General features: G+C 40.6%; 1 long non-coding RNA gene across 16 annotated transcripts in view; it reads left to right on the top strand.

Moving 5' to 3' along the window:
* Nucleotides 1-22,211, top strand: part of LOC311430867 — a 76,455-nt gene that overhangs the window by 20,038 nt on the left and 34,206 nt on the right. For 13 of the 16 annotated variants that reach the window (XR_014689074.1, XR_014689075.1, XR_014689076.1 and 10 more), the window contains 2 exons: nt 17,119-17,678; nt 21,495-21,852. This is a non-coding gene — a long non-coding RNA (uncharacterized lncRNA). Of the gene's footprint in view, nt 1-6,772; nt 6,847-17,118; nt 17,679-21,494; nt 21,853-22,211 lie in introns of all 16 variants that reach the window. The other 3 variants (XR_014689073.1, XR_014689084.1, XR_014689072.1) reach the window with 3 other exon arrangements.

Genomic DNA, 22,211 nt, shown 5'->3' with positions numbered 1-22,211 from the left:
CTGCCTCTCATTGTGTTTTTTTTTTTAAGAACAGATGTCAAGACAATCTTGAAAACGTAAACGAGTACTAAAAAACTATTTCCCTGATTTAAAAAAAAGGGGGGGGAAAACTTAGTTAATTGAATGTGTTGGTCTTCGTTTCCTTAAAAAACATGTTAACGGTTTATATGCTTCCTTCTGTTTCCATGGGGGATGGGAGGACATGGTTGGGGGGATAAAACAGTTCTTCAATTAATGACAGATTTTGTTTTACTATTATTTAGTGATTCTGCTAAATACAGAAGCATACTACACAGTTCCAAATTATCAAGGACTTCTTAGTTTGTTATGGAACTGCAGTACATTGTAGTATTTTGAGTAAACGTGCTGTGGTAGAGCAGTGATTTACTCTTGTAGTCCACAGATGCATGAGAACCAAATTGGAGAAAAGCTGGCTTTAGAAACACTAGCAGAATAAGACAATGCCTTTTCCTTTCTTGTCTTTTCTTTTATGGAGTACTGTCAAGGAAGTGTCTGGTAAGAGGAAGTGTCTGGTGATTACTGTTGGCTGTATCTGGACAAATCTAGCCGTGACTTACTAGGACAAAGCTGGCTGGGTCAAAGTCACTTACTTCTGAGCTAGGTCGCTGGCTGCTTTGGTTGCAAGTGAAGTTTTCCTCTCTGGCTTCCTAACGCAATTATCATTCCCCAGTTTAGTGTTTCTATGTGGGAATGCGAAAGAGGATTTAGATGTTCATTTTTGCCTCTGTACTGTATTCAGGTTCTCTGCTATGATTTTAAACACTGATTACACAGTATAAGTCATTTGATGCCTGTTTGTTTCAGATCATCAGAGAAATGAATGAGACCTCTTAATGCAGCCTCGCTCTTTTGTGTAGGTATACAGAGAGGCATTGTGTGCTGCCTGCCTCACCTGGCTTGCAGGCAGCCTTCTCAGAGGAGATATTAATTATAGGTGAAGCTGTGAATGCCATCTATACTTAAGCTTGCTTGACACTTTTCATCACAGGGCCCTGTTTTCAGTTGCTTATAAATTTGTCAAATCTGTATAATTTGGACTTGATAATGTACAGACTGAGAGACTGCATATGACTGAATTTTTGTATCTAAAGCTTCAGAAAAAAAAAACAGCTTTTTTTTTTTTTGACTTGAGAACAAAACAAATTTATAAGAAATGTGTTGCTTTTTCACTTGTCTTAAAAAGAAATGTTTCCTTCCATTTTGTTGCAAAAGGAACAGAGAAGGAACTCAATAATTTGGAGGTAGAAACATAGAAGAAATACAGTGGAAAGTAAATTAATTGGGGTGATTTAAGTGAAGCTACTTAATAGCTACTATTTTGCAGGTTATCCTTACATGAACTCTTTATGCCTTTGCTCTTCACCTGTGAAAATGTGGGGAAGCTCATCCCATTCATAAAATCACATGAATTTCATGAGGATTCAGTTCATGTTTGCGAAGCACCCAAGTAGTACAAGGATGGCATGACAGAAAAGTCAACAGACATTCATAATTTTGTCTTTGTAGCAAGTCTTGAGTACAGGTCAGTAAATAAGATCCGGTGCCTCAGAGAGGGCAGTTGGAATTAAACAAAATGTTGAACATCCGTGTGTGTAATAATTAGTGTCTGGTCTGTCCATTCAATGAGGAAATGGCTTCAGGAAAAATACTCATGTCATCCATATTCCTGCATGCAATGTGTATGCCAAGGGGACTGAAATACAATTGTCTGGAAAATCTTGGAACGTTGTAAGTTTTGAGTAATTGACTTTGTATCTGTAATGTTCTTTTAATATGATTTTTGGCGTATAATTTTGTATTTAGTATTGTCTGTAGCTCAAGCTATAGTGGAGGGAGAGAAATGTATGAAAGTAAGGTAGGTCTACATTGAAGAAGAGAAACAGCAAATTATTTTCTTAAACCCTTGGATAACTTCCTGTTTTGTCTGCAAAATAGTATTTTCCCTTGGAGAGGAAAAAGGTGTTAGACATAGCAATTTCACTTGGATAGAAACGTCATCACATAAATAGCCTGCTGTGAATGACATTTTAGGCAGCTCAGTCAATATCCTGCCAGGAGAAACATACTCCCTCAAAACACAGTTGTAAATTCAATGCATCCTTTAATTGGAGATATACTGGAATTTACTTATAATTACATATTACTTATAAAAGAGTGAGAAAATAAACCTTGCATTATTCTGAAGTCATAACCATTCAAATACAAATACTAATTATCAGTTGTTTAAATATTTGTATCGTATGGTTTTTTTGTTTGTTTTGTTTGTTTGTTTTTGTTTTATGCCTCCGAGGAATAGGAGATCTATGTTCTTAGTAACAATTAACATAAACACGTAGCACTGTTCACTTAGATTTCAAAGAACTCTAAGAAACAAAGAAAAAGCAGAGAAAGGTGAAGAGCTTGTTTAGAGTGTCACAGCAGGCCAGCATCTAAAGTATTCTGCCCATGGTCTGGTGCTTCCCAACATCTTTGGGTCTGGGCTGCATTTTTTTTGCATGCTGTATCCTCAAATATGTCACATAGCATTGCCTTGCACAGTGAAATCATGTGGACTTTTCATCGTTGTTTCTAAGACTGTGAACTTGGTGGAAGAGTGTTGTGAAAGCTGACAAAAGCAGAAAGTTAGGGTGGAAAAGGACCGTAGTTCACTGGTTGAGGGGCTTAATCTCAACCTCATTAGAAAGCCAGCACATTTAACACAATTGCCACTGTTTAATTAGGAGGCATTTAAGGCTAAATATTCAAGGGAGGTGTTTCAGATTGGATCTGTGGTGCGACACAAAAAGGCAAGAAAAGCTTCTGCCCCGACAAGAAGTTGTGGAAACTTGCAGTCTTGTGAGCAGTGGAAGTTTAAAGGTATAGGCAGGCACGAACTCTTCCAGCAGCTGTGCTAGTTAGCTTAAACTGTCTAAGTAGTAACACCACTCCAACTTCAAGTGGCTGCAGGAGTGTTTCTATAAGCAAGCTCTGCCAGCAAATGTGAGGGAGCAGCAACCTCTGAGGGAGCAGCAACCTCTGAAAAGAAGTGATGATCAACAGCTGGGCTGTAACCTTTCCCTGGCATGTCTGCATCCAGCAGGGAACATCTGTCCAAAGCCCGACTTCCAAAATTAACAGAACAAAGGTATAGTTTGTTTAACAAAATTGCTCGTATTAGCTAAATAATGGAATGTGCTTTGATTCTGCTGATGCCAGAACCACCCAACTTTTACTTTCCTTACTTAATTAGAATTAATTTATTCGGAAAGCTCTTTTTTGTTTGTTTGTTTGCTTTTGTTTAAGTAAAGAAAATAGAGCTTAGGTCATTTCAGGGGCTTTTAGCTTAGGAAAAAACTTCGATGATACTCAGAATTTTTGTTTTTCATCAAGCTGTGTAAGGGTCAAGATGATGTGTAAAAACTATTTAATGATAAAATTCTCCAAAAGCACTTCAAGATTTATTTGGTGTCTTTTAGACATGCCAAGCAGATGGGATTATACACTGCTCCCATTAAGTGTTTGAGGTTTAAACACATGCTCTTAAAAAATGATAGCAGTGCTAGAGACTTTTGCTTTCTGCTTTTCAAGTCGTACCGGATATTGGTATCCATTAATTTCTTTACTGCTAAAATGGCATCGTGAACTTTAGGTAGACACATTGCTCTTTTGATTTAAAAATGACCGAAACAGCACACACAACATTCACAGTACCATATGAAAAGTCAGTGGTGGTTCTCAATGTCAGTAATCTGGATTCAGTTTTCATAAATAAATCTGCATTATGTTTTCATAAATAAATGGGAACCAAGCTTGGAAAGTGAGGACAAGTGATCCATGAAAATAACTCCCCCCTTGACACATTCAGGGCACTCCCTGAGAGTTGTTCTACCTGTACTGGTGCCTATGAAAGTAGAGCACCTGCCAAAGAGCTACAAGATCAAGTTGAGTGATAATTTTTGCACATCGTTCTTTTGGGCATTCCTTGTTTAAATCATGTGTTTGTTGGATGTAAAATAAGCAAATGTTGAACAATCCTTGAAATAGCACAGACTTTAAGAAAGTGTATTTTCTTATTCAAAAGGACACAGTCAGAAAAGGCCCTGTGAATACATCATCTAGCACCAGAACACAAATATGTAATTTGATGGTATGTTTCTGTGGACAAGAGGAGAGAGGTTATTTTAAACTTCTCTTTCTTACCTCCTATCTCTGAGGTTATAGCTGTTATATATATAGTTATAAGTATAGTTATATTTGAGGAAATACCCTAAATGTCATTTAGTCCTTTCTGTGCTTTTTCAAATAAGAGTTTTGAAAGCAACAAGCAACATCTTGAGGGGAAAAAAAAAGAAAAGGGTATCTGAAACTGTTATGATTACGGCACATGGTGAAATAAGAATGAAAGTAAAAGAAATGAGATAAACAATGGCTACTGAGAAAGCTCGTATGGAACTGCTGAGTGAGGATTACTGATGCTTGGAGTTAAGTAATTATGAAACTTAGTGGAGATGAGCTGTCAGGTGATCTCTAATTAGATAGTGGAGTCATGTTTCCTACGTGCACCAAGAAGTGGTGTTATGTAAGATTTGGTAGGTTGTGCTCCCAATGAAAATATATTGACTGCTAAAAATACATGGAAAGTTTTTTTTTTTTTTCTTCTTCTTCTTTTTTTTTTTTTTTTTTTTTTTTTGCTTGTTGGTGTAATCTGTCCGATTTTAGGTTATATTCAGCACAGTCATGAAGGAAAGCAAAGTTTTTGTACTATCTGAAGAGCTGAGAGGTGGGTAGACACCCAGTAGGTAGGGTTGCATCACGGTTTCCATTGTGTTGATTCTGCCATTTGGTGGAAAATGATCAAATTAACACCTCATCCTAACTGCTCCACTTTGCAAAAATGATTGATAAAAAAACATTCATTTTTTGTAACTGTTTAAAAAGTATCCTTTTGCACAAACTTGTATTGTTTTATTCTCTACTGCTTTGCTTGTAGCTGTTGCTTTAGAAATATATATATTTTTTATACTGCAAGGTGTTACTGGCTTCCGTCAGGTTATTCTTAAATATGTAGAAAGTCATGGACCTGGGTAAAGAACAGCTTTCCTTCATGCTAAATGATAGAAATATTTGAACAAGTTTTTAGCTGCTTGCAGGAAGGCAGTAATCAAGCAAAGCAAAAGCTGGGCAGAATTAGGCCATGCAGTCTGAGACAGTGGTTCCAAATGCAGCAGTTGGTGTGAGCACAAGGAGTAAGTAAGATAACAAGCTGTAAGCATGATTTACAAGCATGCAGAGAGGCGAGACCCTTTGGGCCTTATGACTCACTGGACAGGGAGGCTTGGGCATGCTGAACAACGAAAGTGGCTGTTAGGGTGTGACTTTTACTTTGTGTGTTTATGTACTTTGCAAATGGTGTTGCACAAAATATGACCACAGTAAACACCTGCATCTCATTACTTCACATCAGCACTTTCTTCTTTCTAACTGATGTATCTGGATGTCAAGTCATGGCAAGAAACAATAATGAAATATTCAATTTCAGAAAGAATTTGCAATACAACAGCCAGAGAAGCAAAATTAATTTTGTTCTTATCCTTGACACGGAAATGGAAATTATACAGGCCACTCTTCACTCTTTAAAGAAACAGTTGACTGCTGTTTTAAGAAAGCTTATCTGTTACTTAGCAAAAATACTGAACAGCTCAAAGATACAAATGTACATGAAGAACAGAATGATGTTTACATAGCTAAAGAGTGTCCAATTAGGCAAGATAACTCTTCACATTGATACAATCCTATCCAGGTATTTACCTGAGAATGAGTTTGTGCTGCAATAAATCCCAGCAAATTAGCTGCAAACAGCATCTGTGGAAAAGGGAGGATCTGGCAAAGTTCTGGGTGGGTGCACTCAAAAGTTTGTAGTTGATTGTAAGCAAGCCTGGGACAGTAATTAACCATGAGGAAGTTAAAAAGGAAAAAAACGAGCAGCACATGAGTCCTAAGAATATTATCAAAACATACCTAGAGAAAACAGTGTTCTTTTATCATTATTTTATTAATAATATCTATACATATTTACTACAGGGGCCAAAATGTCTTGTGTAATGAATAGCTGGGGTTACCAGAGAAATCAGTGGGAGCTGTATGTGATTCTGAGGTCTGATGGCAGTATCTTAAATAGAAAATGCACTGTATTGTAACAGCAGTTAAAATAACAGTGAATGCAGGAATGAAAAATGGGTGCAAGCTGTAACACGTCTGCATCAAAGTCAGCAAGGAAGAGGCATGTTGTACCCTGTGTTATTTGTAAAATAGAACATGATCATACAATTAAAGGCTTCTGTCATAATAGATACATGTAGGAAAAGCACTTCAACCTTGATACTCTCTTCATATCCCAGGTATGATGAGCCACTCTTTTTTTTTTTTTTTTTTTTTTTTTTTTTTTGTCTTAATGTGCCAGCAGCCCCATTGAAGTTATGGAACAAAACGAAAAATCATGGTATGATGTGTTCTGTAATAATTGCAAAACACTGATCTTCAGGAGAAGGATGCTCAAGAACTGTGAAATAAGATTTATTAGACCAGGGTTGGGGGTATGGAGAACATTGTCATAGGCTCCAGCTCAGACAGTTCTTATTTAAATCTATCGCATGTGAGTGGGGCACTTAAAGGCATGCTAAATGCCAAGCGTATGAAACCTTGTTGGATATTATAAGCATGAACTGAATCAGGTGTAATCAAGACGCTTACATGCATCTTGCCCTCTTCTCAGCTCTATTAGTCTGCTGTCTGGGAGACTTACTGCGAATAAGGGAAATTTGGCAGTGGGGCTGTCTTCCTACACTGGTAAGTTGTAACAGACACCTTGGTGATGCTGCCTGTTAATTTAAAGAGCATTTAACACTTAATCATGCTTGTATCGCACCAGCCAGGAAGGACACTGCTTTCTGCAACCTCTAATTGGGTGCCATCAGTAATGTAAGCCTAAGATTGTCCCAGTCAGCAACTGTACTGCCTAATCAGCACAAGCCTGTGCCCACTGGGGATCAGACATAGATAAGCGGAAAAGAGGGAGAGAGATCTGAACACATCTACGAGATGAGCAGCATGTCAGTAGTGTAGAGGATGTCTAGATTTATGTGCTTTTTTGGCAGTGCTAGTGAGCTATTAATCATTTCTCATGAATAGGGCTCTTGTAAATCAGAGGTAGGAAACACATTTCATGGATAATCATGGCAAAAATGTCAGCTTTGCTATTTGGTCATATGCTGATAGGATGCTTTGCACTGGAGCAGACGCAATCACACACACAAAATCAAAACAGTACTCTCCTTACATGATAGGTAGAAAGCAGCAAGACACGAGATAGGTGAACTTTTCATCAGTATTTGAAAAGTAGGGAGCTATAGCGTAATAAAGGGAGACCAATCTTTTTTCAATTATTTTATTATTATTATTATTTAGGTAAAGCTTTGCTGAAGGACTCAGGATTGAGTTCTAGTCAGCATCTGGGTATAATACAATACATATAAAAAGACACACTCTGCATCATTTTAACAGCTGGCTGATCAGTTCATGGTCTTCCTTTACTTTTATTGCCCTGCAGTTTACTGTATATGGCCCTTATGTGCAAATACCTCATTAGTCACTGGGTTGCATGTTTCGTGAAGTATATGGAAAATACTGTCAGAATTAAATATTGTCAGGATAATGAGCAAGGGTGGGGTTTTTTAGCTTTATCACTAAAGGCAATGTTAATGGTGAATAAAGCAGTGGAAAAAACGGTGAATAAAACAGCCGGAAAGCAAAAAGCAGTGGATTCCCCCTTCAACTTGTGCAAGGCAACCAGCTCTTGTGTATTAAACACATTGCTCAAGGACTGACATTTAGAGAGCTCTGGAAAGTGCATTCTGCATGAGGGAGGCGAAGGAGAAAGCCTCACCCAGGGCTTTTCAGTACATTACTTGCTGGAACCAGTCAGAGCTGAAAATCTCAGTGCCTAAATCGGGATTAATACAAAATACTTCTTAGGTTAAATGTGGTGGTGTCCTCAGTGTGCTTTTGGCTTAAGAAACTGCCGAATGCTCATTTCCTAAAGGGAGTGGTGTGCCCCCCCGCACCCAGTTTGCTCCATGGGCCTCCAGTTTCTCTATAAATCAGCACCGTACAGAAAGTGAAGTGCTGTGTAACTTGTCCAAGTTAATGCTGGTCATGCCTGCACGAGGGAATGGAGTAGTAAATCATGGAGCGAGGCTGACAGTGCCAGCTGAGTACCACTGTGTTTTCAGACATGTCTCCTGGTTTTGGGAGCGACTTTGGGTAGCGTCTGTAGGAATCTTGCTCTTCGCGGGGGCTGACGGGTGACTCTCCTGCATGGCCAACCCCAACACGCTGAATTAACAACCTGTGGGAGATTTTTAAGTGCATTTCCTGGGAGTTGTGGGAAGAAAGTCCAGGCGCTTGAAACTCCCTGGGAAATGGCCATAAATCCCCATGAATCACAACCACTTTTAAATCCTTTTTCAAATTAGAAGTCAGGGCTTTTGCTCAGGGAAAAAAAAAAAAATAGTACTTTGAAAAGCACTCATGACTTAGCTTGTCAGTGAAACTATCCCAACAGTGACTGGTGCGGGTATTTTCCTGTATTTGGGTCAGCCCAAGACAAATTGGATCAGAGGAGGCTTGAGAGGGACATGTGCTGGCTCCATAGGCGTAGCTGCCTTCGGTGCAGTTGGTGGCGTGCTGAGCGCCGCAGACACTCCGCGATTCCTCGCCTCTCCCCTTAAATGACATTGATTCAATTGCACTGGAGAATTTTCTTTTACAGGGCTAGCATGCAGGCTCGTGTTTTTAGGGGGATTTTATTATTGCTTTAATTCTTGTCGTTTTCAGGGTTGTGAAGCTTAGGGGAAATGTATTACAGCTACGGGGATGAATTTGTCCTCAGATAACTTTTATCCACTAGAAGGGGTGATTTCAGCATGCTTGGCTTCTCAGACAGTCTTAATTCACTGTTGCCTGGCAGTGGGGAATCAGAGGAGAGAGAACGACTCTCCTCTCCTTCTCCCCGTTATTTGAAATTCAAAGTGTCCTGTCTACACTTCTTCAGATTTACTGTGTTCCTGTGGTGGCAGTAATTCAGGAAAAATCCAAAAAACAAACAAACAAAGCAGAGAACATAGTTCTTCCAGACAGGTATTTCAGCATCCTTTTTTTTTTTTTTTTTTTTTCCTTCTATTTTTTTTTTCTTTGTCTCTTAAAATGTTACCAGTAGATGTTACTTCATTCATTGGTGTGAAATTAATTGTCGAAGGCTCCCAGACCTGAGATACAGCGTTAGAAATTGTGTAGTTTATGTTACCGTTGTCCCAGGAGTGAGGTCCAAATAACAGCAAATTTCTGGGGATGCTGAGAAAGGAATGGAACAAGATTCAGGCTGTTAATATACTATGCTGACCTCATCCTATTGCACTTTTTGGTTTTTGGCTTAGGTGCAGGCTAACACATTTCAGCTGTCCTTTTCCTTTTGCTGGTTTACCAAACCTAATGTCTTCCAGGGTGTGGGTCCCTGAAACAGATGAGCCGCTCTAATTGCTCGCTGCTGCCAAAACTCAGACCTGCTTCTCCTCTCTCTGCTCACAGCCTCGGAGTCCTGCTTCCTTTGCACCATCTTTCTTGCTCGCTACACATGAGCTGGCAGAGAAATGGTTGCTCCTTTTGCTGAGCTGCACTTCTGCCTGCCCAGTGAGCTGAAGCAGCTCAGGGCTGGTACAGAGGGAGCAGCAAGAGCATGGGGCTGGGAGGAGGGATAGGAGAAATGGAGCTGCTCCTTCCATCAATGGTTTCCATTCGATGTACCCTGAGAATGCACATGTGGCTGCCTGCCGGGCACGGTATCTTCAGAAAAAAAATTGCTCCGTAGCACTTTTTAAAAAAAAGTTTCAGATACTTCTAATGACTTGTTAATCAAGTGCCAAATAGAATACATAGAGCAGGATATTTTTCATCAACTTCTTATTAAAAAGAATGTAAAAACGTTAATTGATACAAAGTCGTAAAGATCTGGGCCTCCAGTTATTCCCAGAGCCCTCAGGGTGAAATTAACCCTCAAACAGAGGCTTTTCTAAGGCTTTTACAGCATGCCAGTCCCACGGGGAGTCTGAATAAAGATGTATTATGGAACAATTTTACTGTATAATTTTTAAGTGCAGTATCTGCTTGGATCTTTTCAGTCTTCCCCTGACTTATGATCTTACAGTACGTATATCGATCCCTAATATTAGACAGATTGAAAGCTCCAGTGTAAAGCCACACTAAAAATGTCAACTTGAAAAAAAAAAAAGACACACGATAAAGCAATACTTAATACTAAGTGTGTGTGTATGTATATAGTACATAAATGTTTAATATTTACTTATTATATATGAACCTTACATTTGTTAGGTAGATATACATGATATAACAGAACTCTATATGTATATACAATGTGTGTATATATATGTGACTATAAATTTTTTTCAGCCTTTGTGAGGAAAAGTCAGAGGAGAGAATAGGGTGGTGAATGCTGTGAGTGTGATTTTGTGATACACTGAATAAAGCGTGCTTCCATTCCAGGCTAAAGAAAATATTGCCATGACTTAATATGACATTTCTTACTGAAGAATGTAACTAAAGAACAAGAGTAACTGGTTGTACTTTCTTATAATGCTCCCTGTGATCTGATGCAACTTCTCCTCTGTATGTTTTCTTTAATTTTTATGTTTTATGTGAAAGCTGAACAGACTGAATTTGTTTGTAATTTGGAATTTAAAGCAAGGCTCTTTGTTAAAAGCCCAGAGGAAGTTTCCATATGACTTATGGGCCATTTGGGCTCAATTGAATTTAATGGGTTTCAGCTGCACCTCCACAATGGCTTTGAAGGAAGTGAAGGGAGATCTATAGGTCTTAATTGCTCGAGACTGGCTTGTTTCTCTTGAAAAGGCTGTTTGCAAGAAGCAGGTTGGGCGTATTAAAGAATATATCCTAAAAGAGATGTAGAAACTGCTGTTTGAGGAAGGAGCTAAGATGAAAATAGCTTTAAGACATTACTCAGCAGCTCAACTAGTCAATTTCAACTGGTCCATGCTAAGAGCTGGCACTGCAGTTCTTTCTCGTTTGCTTAAAAATAATCAAATAATTGTGTGTGTGTGAGTGACTGAGCCAAACTTCCTTTACAGTTCTTTCAAGAATGAAATGGAGATCTTGGAACTAACAAGATAAATGAGGCTGAGACCAAAAGAGAAACCCAAACAGATAGTCCCCTTGGCCTCTCTCACGCTGGTTGACAGACATGAGTTTCTGAGTCAGCAGGTGAACCATGACTTTTGAGAGCAGTGGTTTGTTTATTCTTCCACTGTACAAAGCATTTCAGTGGAACAGAGCAAATCTAACTGGGCAAATATCCATTCCTATTTCATATTTCCTTCTCTATGCACACCGCCAGCTGGCCTTATAGATTGTTGTTACTATATTCGCTAGCATTATCCCAGGCTTCGCATTAGGAAGTGTCTGACCCATAAGAATCTCTTATGACCCCATTTTCCAGGCAGGCAGGAGAACATGTGAGACACATAGTTAAGAATATAAAGGATCTATTGTCTTATTCAAGATAAGCCAAGAGACCATATTACAGGAAGTTAACCTTTGGTGTACTCTATCATTTTGGCCGGCATCATACAGGCAAGTAGGAAGGGGACATTCTCTTGAGGTACCCAGCAGATGAATGCCAGATGGTACTGTCATAATACACAAAAAAATAGCTAAATACCTACTGGTTGTGTTCAGTACAAAAGGAACATTTTTCTTCTTCTGAGTCCTGCAGGGCAGAACTCAGACAAGCATCTTAACACAAACATTGCAGTAACTGAAATGTGAAGCTGGAAATCCAAAGAATTCTCCAAAAGCTCTAAATAGCTTTTTAGGCTCGATTCATCTTGGGCCTAATGGATCCTCAAAGGGGAGAATGGTTTATCACAGACAAGCATTTTAAGTACAGCATGTTTACACGGTAGGTAAATGGGAGTTTGTTACATCAAATAGGGAGGCTTGATGATGAACAAAATGACAGAGCTTTGCTGATGAGGCCAGCGCTTCCTGCATTGTCTGGCTGAGTAGATCCAATCCCCAGTGCAGAGCCCATGTGCCTGTGTCAAATTGAGGGTTTACTTTTCTGTGGGGAAGTTTCTTCCTTGGTGGTTTCAGAATCTCAGTCAGGAATCCACAGAGAAAAATCTCAGGCCGCTGTCATCATCATCACAGTGGCTTCTGCTGTACAGCAGTGCCTAGCTGAGGGGAAACGTGTTTACTTTTCCCATGTTAAAAGACGTCCATTTCAATTTCCATGCAAGATTATAAGAACAAAAATATGCTGCCCTTTAGGGGAATGACATTTGGCTAAATACCATGCGTTGCTACAAACCTTAGATGTGAAGGGCCACATGCAAACATTTACATAGAAGAGCATTATCAATGTGGGGCTGGGTCTCGGTCCTCCAGGAAACATATTTCTGACAGCCTGTCCGTTTCAGGCAATGAAATTTATTGCCGTCAGATAGGGGCCGAGTAGGTAGGTGTGGTGCTGTGACAGAAAGTGAACAGTTAGCTCTGCCCTTCATCTCTGGTCCCTAAATCCTCTCCACCAGGCTTTGTACAGCTTGTTTTCACAGCAGCTGAGCTCACCTCGTTTGCTAAAGCAGCATGCTTGTGTATGCATGCCTCAGTTATGACTGTTATTACTGTTCTATATTTTGGCCTGTGCAAGGGCAGATGAGTCTTCCTCAAAGCTTCCCAGAAATGCTGCTAACATTCATCTGACCACTGTCTTCAGTGGTTGCATCTTCTTTCATTAGCTAGGATAGCTGGTGTTGAAAACCAAACAGAAGGTAATGACAGACCACAGCGAGCTGTCTGTTGCTGCAGATGGAGGATACCTCTAGGATTTGGGTCAGGAAGCACTTGGCAAGCATCCCTCTGAATTCTTCTCGTCACATGTTGAGGAAGCCTGGCAGGGGTGAAGAAGGAAGCTGAAATATTAAAATGGCTGCGATCGGATTTTGTTGTTGTTTAGCATCAAACCTACTTACAGCGTACCTTGCCAGTTCATTCATAATGCTGCTGTCAGGGGCTTTTCCTGATTCTTTGCATTCAGCACAGAAAAAAAATGGGAGCTTCTGTCCCATTTAAGTTTGCTAAGGCAAGAAAAACGAGGCTTACTTATGCCCCTTTAGAACTGGACCTCGAAGAGGTACTAGAAGAAGTCATTTGTTTTCTTTCAACATAGTTCAGCTTCACACAGGCACACACACATTCAGATGGTTTCCACTTGAAATTCCTCGTCTAATCCAAATAGCTCTCAGCCTTGACTGCTGGGCTGTGAAGGGGCTCCCTCCCCCTTCACCCCTCGTGTCCACAAGTGTGCGGCCTGGGAAGGAAGCTCACTCACTTCAATTTGCACACTTTTTCTTTTTTATTTTTTATTTTCAGATGTGCCTTAAAAAGCCTTGACCTCCCCTTTCTCTGCTGTTTGTGAAAAGAGGTGGGGTGATATTTGAGGGACTCCTTCATTACTTTGGAGTCCATCTTTCCCATATGCTCTGCTGTCTCTGGCGTAAGTTTGAGTTTACAAGCCCGCAGAAATAGTTGCTGTGTTTTAAACTGACAATCAGGCCGAGATCCCTGTAGCCTGGAGGGGAAGCAGGAGTGAATTGTACCCTCACATTGTGCTGTACCGTCACTGCTCAGTCTGTGTAAACTAACACGCTGTGTTGTTTATAGTTCTTCAATAGAGTGTTTTAAACAAATACTTTTTTTTTTTTTTTCCCTTCCTTTTTTTAGAACATGAGTTGGTTACATAAGATTCAGGATGGATGGATGGTGGCAGAGCTGTTGGACCCTGCTGCATGACACTGTTGGCTTACAGACTTCTCTGTCCAGGCAGTCCCTTTTTCCTGGGAAAGGACAGAAACTGTCAATTCTATGGCACCCTCCTTTGCCAACAAATGGTCCCTTATTGTAACTGAAGCTGCCATGGCTGCAGGCAGGGGAAGAGGATGGTGCTGGCACGAAGCTGGCCTGGAAGACGGGAGAATGCCCATATTTTAGTCCAGGCCCTGGGGATGCTGAGGCTGTATGGCCCTGACTCTCGTCACATTCCTTTGTTTTTGGTGGGGACCTGCAAATCCAGTTTGTCAATCACAATGCAGTATATTAGCAGCTTATTTTGTATTCAACCAGTAGGAATTATTTTACAGACAATTCTCCTTTGTCCACATATCATTTAGTGAAACATTTGGCGTGTATATACCTGTCAACCAGACTTCTTTATTTATATTGCCATACATAAAATATATACGTATTGCCAACGTAGTCATGTTGCTCATTGACACACATTAAGCACTACAGAGGTACAAAATCATAACATGTCTTGAGGCATATTTAAATATATTGTTTATCTTTTTCTTCAGGGTAAAAGGCTATTTATCTTGTTTCATGTATTCCATTGTATATTATTGCTGAGAACCATGCAAAATGAAAAGAAAAAAAAAAAAAGGCAAATGAAAAGACAAAGTCTTTTGTACAAGAAGCTCACAAATTAAATTTAGATCGAGGTGATGAGTTAGGATAACAAACAGAAGTGGGGCAGTAGGATAAGGAAGGACAAGGGTTACAGACATAAGATTACATGCGGTCCATGCAGTATGCTCTAATACAGTTCCTTATGCCCTGCTCTAGCCAGATGCTGCAGAGAAGTGGCCAAAGATTAGCTCTCAGGGGCAGGCAACTGTCTTTGTGGTGTTTGTTTTTACAGTGCTTAGTTCAATGGGACACTAATCCCCATTTGAGGTCCCTGAGCGCTGTAGCAATACAAATAATATACACAAAATAGTAGCAATACTATCCCTTGGCCCAGCTCCTTTCTTTGTGCTGTGCCCCCTTTTTGGCTGAGCATAATCTAAGAATAAGGAAGGACTGTGCAGCTCCGAGGGATGTAGCCCTTATTTTGTGTGTTTATTCTAATCTTTTGAAGTTTGTTCATCCCTTTCAGAAGAGGTGTTTCCACGTGGAAACAAATCTGATGTTAACCTTGTCCTTTCTCCTTTTTTGATACATAATGATATCTGACATGTCTGGATCGGGTGCAGAGTTAAGAATACCAGAAAAGAGGACTATATAATATCTGGGCATAGTTTGCAGCATGACTTCTGATAAGGAAGGGAGCAGGACAGATGATATTTTTGAGACAGTAGGTCTCCCTACCTGACCAAAGGTTTCTGATTTTGGTGGCTGAACTGAAGCACAGATTTTAAACTCTTATTCTCTGGTCTCCTGAATCCCAGTAGGTCTAGGTCTCTTGCCCCCCTGCAAAGCTTGCCTGAAGGTCAAGAGCTTCATGGGCTATGAAAAATACAGTCAGCTCTATTAAGATTATTATGTGCAGTTGGCTCCAATATATGTTCTTTGCAGTTTATGAATAACCTGGAAAAGTCAAACTGTCTTTGGAGCTTAGTTTTACATGTGGTCTGAGTCCAGCATTCATGCTTCAGACATGCTTCGAACATATTTTGGCCACATTGTGAAGTGTTAAAGTTTAGCTGAAAAAGAGTTTAAATACTGCTTCTTTACTGGTTTAGGCCCCACAGTGGCCATTGGTCTTTGCTCCTTTACCTGTTATTTCTTCTTTTAAGTCCAACTACCTCCAGAAGCATGAGCTCTCACACAGCTGATAATTCTTATGCATCCAAGTAATGTGGATTTGGGTCCAGAAGATGTGGTCAGTTTGTCTAATTAGCTTCCTATCATCATAGCCAAGGCAAAAATTTAAGGTACAGTGACTCATTTTATAGTCAGTCTATATGGCAGTGAATATAGATTGGAAAAATCCTTTGCTTGAGCAAGATGTGTGGTAATATTGTTATGCTATATTAAAGTGCTCTTTAAAAGTAAATTAGATTCTCATGAAAGAGAGACTCCTGCCACAGCCAGACCCAACACAGGCAAGGCTCCTCCTTACACAGGACTACTAAATTCTCCCATGAAGAGGAAAACCAACACAGCAGCCAAAGGGCTATACTCTACTCTCTTTCTTTTGTGACCTCTGAATGATTTGGTTTTCAGTCTTCAGGAAGGATAGAAAAAGCATTAGCTGTGGGGGGAACAACCTATTGGGAACTATGCCTGTTCATCAGGGCTCTGCGTGCACGCCCCTCCATGCCAAACCAAGTTGGTGTATTAAAAAAGGGTCCTGAATATTTAGGGCTTCTCTCGCTTCTCTTGTAACTGCTCTGTTTTTCTTGTGGCGCTTCCTCTCAGCCTCCAAAAGCTGCCCCTCAAATGTGGTTTGTGAATGGAAAAAATTATGCACTTTCAAATTCTCTCCTGGGGAATGAGGGCTCATATCTCTCCCTCTCACACTGACACTGTAATTTCACACTTTTTTTTCCCTAGCAGTTGAGCCTCTCCTTGTTATATATGACATGCGTGTTTCATTTTCATTAGGGCTTTTATAGTTTGAGAGGCCTGATGAAGAAGGGAAAGGAAACTGGCCGGGTGGAAGGGCTGCCTCCCGAGGGGAAGCGGCCGCAGGAGGCAGCGGGCTCTCTGGTAGCCCAAACACTGCTGCTTTTGTGCTCCATGCTGCCGCCCTTCCCCAGATGATGCAGGGTTTCACCGACACCAAAACCTGCAGGGAAGACCACAGCCTTTGCAACTGCTGTCACAAAGCAATATTTACATGCAGCGGAAAGACACGAGGCTGGAAAGAACAAAGTGTCTGTCAGAAATACCCTCATTTGCCTTGCCATCTCGATGAGACCAGGACTTAAACAGAGAGCCTATTGGCGATTAGCTGAACTTTTGCTTAAAAGAAGTCCAACATGATAATCATTGAATGGAAACTAAGCTAAAATAGACAGGGGTCAGGCTCTCTGATGACTTATGATTTCCAGCAGCTAGGCACTAGTCCATTGTATCTGAATAATGTCATGTCCTGACAGTGGTTAATTGCCACCCAATTATCAAAACTTTCTGGGCTGATCATCATCTCAGAAGAGCTCACACATTATTAATCTTGTCTTTCACCAGGAGAAGTGCAAGACTTGGAACCCTCTGTGGGGGAGAAGACGGGAATACTACTTGCTACATTTCTCAGCTTAACTCGCAGGGCTGAGTGTTTAACTCCTTGAAGAACAGTTCGACAATTAACACACAGACTACCTCTTTCTGTACCCACTGGTGGGGTGAGCTCTCAGGCACCTGTGTAATTGCTAATAGTGACTGGTGCTGAACTGTTGGGCCAGCTCCAGAGATAACACTTGAAAGAGGTTGTCTGACGCTAATGTCTGAGCACTGCCACAGAAACTGCAGTTACTTTAATTGCTTATGGAACTGGTCATACATATGAAAAGTACTGAACTAATATAATTTAGCTGTAAAGGAAATATTTTTGCATTAAAGTCCACCCCAGACTTAAAAGGTTATTACACAGCAAAATTAAGCTATATACATATATAAGTATAAGCATATATAAGCAAGTATAAGCTCAGATTTTGAATACCTGTAAGATACTTACCTCTGAATGTCTATTACTGATAGCAGTGTAGCATCAGAAGTGCTAAGTGAGTTCTCTGAGCACGACAAATAAGGTAAGTTTTGGCCTATAAACTCTGCATTTCCTGAAATGCAGCCTACACTGCTAGTGCAATCAAACTGCCTTTATATGAAACCCCCATCAGTTCCTTTCCTTCTGCATTCCCACCTTCCTGCCCCTTGGCATTCACACACACTGAGATATTATTAAAGTTATCTCTGAAGCTGGCCCAAGGAGTTGTACATATTATTTACATCACAACAGAGCCTGGGGGCACCAGGCAGGGCTGGGGGTCTGTTATGCCAGCTGCTATTCAGCCTTTAAGTACAAAGTCTTAGTCTGAATCTGACCCAAAGAGATTTCTATCTTGAATTTCAACAGGTAGGTGGACAGAGATGATTGCTTCACTGATGCTTCAGACTTTTTATTCAAGTTGCTGTGAGTAGCAGTACTTAAAACCTCCTCCTCTGTTGCAGAGGTGTCACACAAGGCTGTCATATTGAGATATCCTAAATTCATCAGTAGTTGGCAGTGCAGAAACCACAGCAATTGACTGGAGGCTTGTATCACAGACCAGGTAGAATTAAAGTGAACATAAAGACTTCACAAATTCATTGCAATTCACATCTAATGCTCATATTTAAGGCATGTATTTCTTTCTGCCTTAAAATAGGAGAAAACAGCCCTCAAAGTCTCTCAGAATCAACGAGATTTTTAAAGCTTTTCATTGGAGAAAACCATCTTTAAGCCATTTAAAGCCATGTTAGAAAGTCAGTCTATGCATCTGAAACACTGGAGACCATCATATGCTAATTGAAGCTTAACAAAACACATAGTATTACCAAGTCTAATTGTACAGTCCAGCTATTAGGAGCTTTACCTCTGGCTGTTCTCCATCCTGCTTTCAAGCTACATCCTTTCCTTTCATCTTACTCTACACAACATGAAACAGGTGAGCTGTTCCCTTTATATAGCTCAGGGCTCTGCTCACATGACTCTCAGAGCTTGGTATCTTCATTTAATCAGTTAAAAGAATCGAAATAATCAGAGATCTTTCATGATCTCCATGCCAGAATCTAATTCTGTTAAGCATTCAAAGCCTACCAAGTTCAAAAAAAAAAAAAAAGAAAAAAAAAAAAAAGAAAAAAGAGAGAGAGAGAAGAAAAAATTAATTTTTTTTTTTTTTTTTTTTTTTTTTCCTATGAATATCCACTTTGAAAAGCTGCCCTGGGGGGTACACTTGTAGTTTAGGAGTCTATCTCACAAATCACCCATGCACCACAGCTAGCAAGTTCCAGAAAAAAAAGAAAACTCCAGTGCTTTTTATTGTCAAGGCAACACTGTGGTTTCTGCATCCCATTTGTTCATGCATAGATAGTAACAGCATCCACTTTTTATCTGATTCCATTTGAATTATTGTCTTGACTTAACTGCCACTGATTTTTTATAGGAAAGAACAAGTAGTTTAGGGTTATCTTCCCCAGTAACAACTTTTGTCAGCAAAGAAATGGTGATACTTCCCCCAAAGTCTGTGTTTGGTGCCCCACCACTGGATTAGATGACAGTGCCAATAAGTTAAACTGAATAGAGCTGTGATTTTCATTTTGGGGGTCTTTTGAGTGCATGGGTGGGACTGGTGAATTATTTTTAAGGGGTATGTGAAAGGTAACTCAGATAAGGCAGTCTCATGACAATAGGCTTAAATTTGCATGAAGGGAGCCTGAAGTGCCCCTGGAAAATGCTGTGTGGTCCGGAGACTGGAAAAGATTAAAGCCCTGGGGCCACACTATCTGCTCTGATTTAGGAGCTTGCTGATCCACGGTTGTGTGTGTTATCTGTTGTGCCATTCTTTCTCCAGCACAAGATTAGCCTTGCATTCTCACATATGGGTATCTCCCAGACCTCCTCCCACCAAGGCCATCTGACCCCCGAGAGATCAGATATTGCCCTGCTGGCATCCAGCAGTTCTGTTTCTGTCCATATTTTTCTTCACATCATGAGATGACCTGATATTTGTCTGTGTGTGTGTGAATGTCCTGGTAAATGGCAGGTTCTAGGATGAGGCCTCTGAGAGGCCGCCGCAGCACCTCACATGTAAGGCAAATATTTCCTGCCCTTCCTGTGTTCTCATAAACATAATCAGGGAGTTAATTTATTTAATTTCTATAAAGATCTGTGTAAGGGAGGCCTAAGATGTTTGTTAGTACGAAAATAAATAAAAGGTGGGGGGTGAGGTGGGGAGAAGAGTGTGATTGTGAGGCAAAAAGCTGTATTTACTGCACAGAGAAGTACATGATGATGGTTTTGCTGTGAGTTCTTCTGCTCTGTGAAGTCACTTTTGAGTATGTGGTGAAGGGGTGACCCACACCACGTAAATGAGGTTGTTAAAGACCTCTGGAGAGCGTCTGGTCCAACTTCTTGGTCCAGACAGGGTATGACTTCAAAGTGCATCCAATCAAGTGTTAAATATCTCCACGTATGGAGATTCCAAAACGGGCTGACAAGTGGTCAACATTGGGCAAAAATTGCTTCCCTCAGCCTGTGGCTACACACTTGCTAAAACAGACCAGTGCCTGGGGCTGTATAACAAAGAGAAGAGGAGGTAAGCATACGTTAAGGAGGGATATACTGTCAGGACACCAAGGTAACGCGGCTACACACGCTTCCATCACAAGTAGGGTGGCATAGTTTCAGCAAACAGAGTGTCTGCTCACAGCTTTCTACCCGACCCTGCTTTTCAGACAGCTGAGATGCTAGTGAATCACTGCGGTTCAAAAAGAGGGAAGTTTGCTTTTGCTTGCCATTGCTGTGAGCTGCAGCACTCAGATGATTCACAAAGGCTCAAACCTCCCAGGCTCAGGGGCTGGGTATCCCACTGGGGTAGTAACACCAGACACTGCAACTCATCTGTGTATGAGAGGTCTCATGTGGGCCGTGGGAGTTGGTGGGATTTGAATTAAAACCTTAGTGTCTTTACATCCTATTCTATCCTATCTTGCTTTACATCCTATTCCTTCATTCCTCTGCATTCACCCTGGAAGCTGTCAGGGAGAACGTTAACTGATTTTTATTTTATTTTGGCTAACTTGTTACAGGATTTGGCTGGAGAACTGTTGTGGGGAATTGTGTGGAGGGGAGTTCTCTCGGTTCTCCTAGCTCAGTTTAGGAAATGTGGCGAGATCACAGAAGAATAGGCAAATTACTTCGTCAAGCAGTAGGCAGATTTCATATGGGTCATCACAGGAGTTCCAACCTTAATGCTACCACTAACAACAGTCTTACAAGAGCTGTGAACTATTTGGCAGAAACCTGGCAGTTTTGTATCCAAACTCCAATTGTGCAGGGAAATCCAGGCTTGTGCCCTTTTTTCTGATACTGTTTTGCTGTTGTGAGAAGCAATGCATATGGAGGTCCATTAGAGCCTAAGGCTATTGTTGATGTAGTCTTGACTCATTCTTGGCACTCTTTCTTCATCTTCCTTCGATAGCTCAGCTGGTAGAGCGGAGGACTGTAGGCTGTCTGTAGAAAGAAATCCTTAGGTCGCTGGTTCAATTCCGGCTCGAAGGAAAGGTTTTGGAGTTTTTTTTTTAAGTATTATTTATTTTTAGTATTTATTATTATCATTATTATTATTATTTTTCTTTCAGTTATTTCTGGAATTTACAACTTTGCAAAACTGCCCTTTCCATCCATATGCCACTCCAGGCCCCATAAGAAATTTGCTCTACTTTGTTCCTCTACCACTTTCAAGGATTTCATTTTTCCTACCTGCCTTGTTGGCTCTGTCTGATTCCTACAGCAATGGTGTGTTGACCTTTGCCACATGTCTAGCTAATTTGCTGATGCACATTGACTGGGCTTCTTTCTGCAGGGGCTCAACACCTTCCACAGCCCCTTGTCAGCTGGAGCAGACCTGCACTGTGGAGCTGGCAGAGCCTCTTGTAGCTGAGCTGGGTGTGGAAAACAGGAGGAGGTCCAGGTACTGTGGGTTTTGAAGAGGAGGAGAATAAGACAGATGGTGAAAGAAATGTTTTCTTGTTGACAGGTACTCCACAGTCATTCAGGTCCAGGTATTTGTCTGTGACAGTCACTACATGCTGCTGTTATCCATGGCCTTGTGAGAGATTTGTGAATACCACCAGGTACACCGCTTGGAGCTGTATAATTCCCATGCACTGCTCATTTCAGTGAAGAATTATAAAGTCTGTGTCTGGTGACAAAGGAAATGGGTAAGAAAGACGCATATGAAAGAAACCCATAGACAAGGTTAACAAGGCATTCTAAGAACTCATTCATACAGAAACCAAAATGAGAAACTTTCTGAGAATAGAAAACAGGACACTGAGAATATGTAAAGAAAATTTTGTTTCACACAGGAAACTGACTCATGGAACTCACTTTCACAAGACACAATCAACTTTGAGAGGTCTGTAAGAAGCTTTATTAAAGAAAAGATTATACATTTTCAGATGTTTACATTAGATGAGACAACATTAGGGATTGAAATCCCAAAGCTCATGCAAAGCTTCTCATGCAAAGCATCTCCTCATGCAAAGCACAGTGCTAAGCCGAACAAAGACAGAAGGAG

Source organism: Aythya ferina (genome assembly GCF_964211825.1).
Source record: "Aythya ferina genome assembly, chromosome: 2".
NCBI lineage: Eukaryota > Metazoa > Chordata > Aves > Anseriformes > Anatidae > Aythya > Aythya ferina.
The sequence above is the reverse complement of the archived record's forward strand: the minus strand, read 5'-3'. Positions and strand labels throughout refer to the sequence as shown.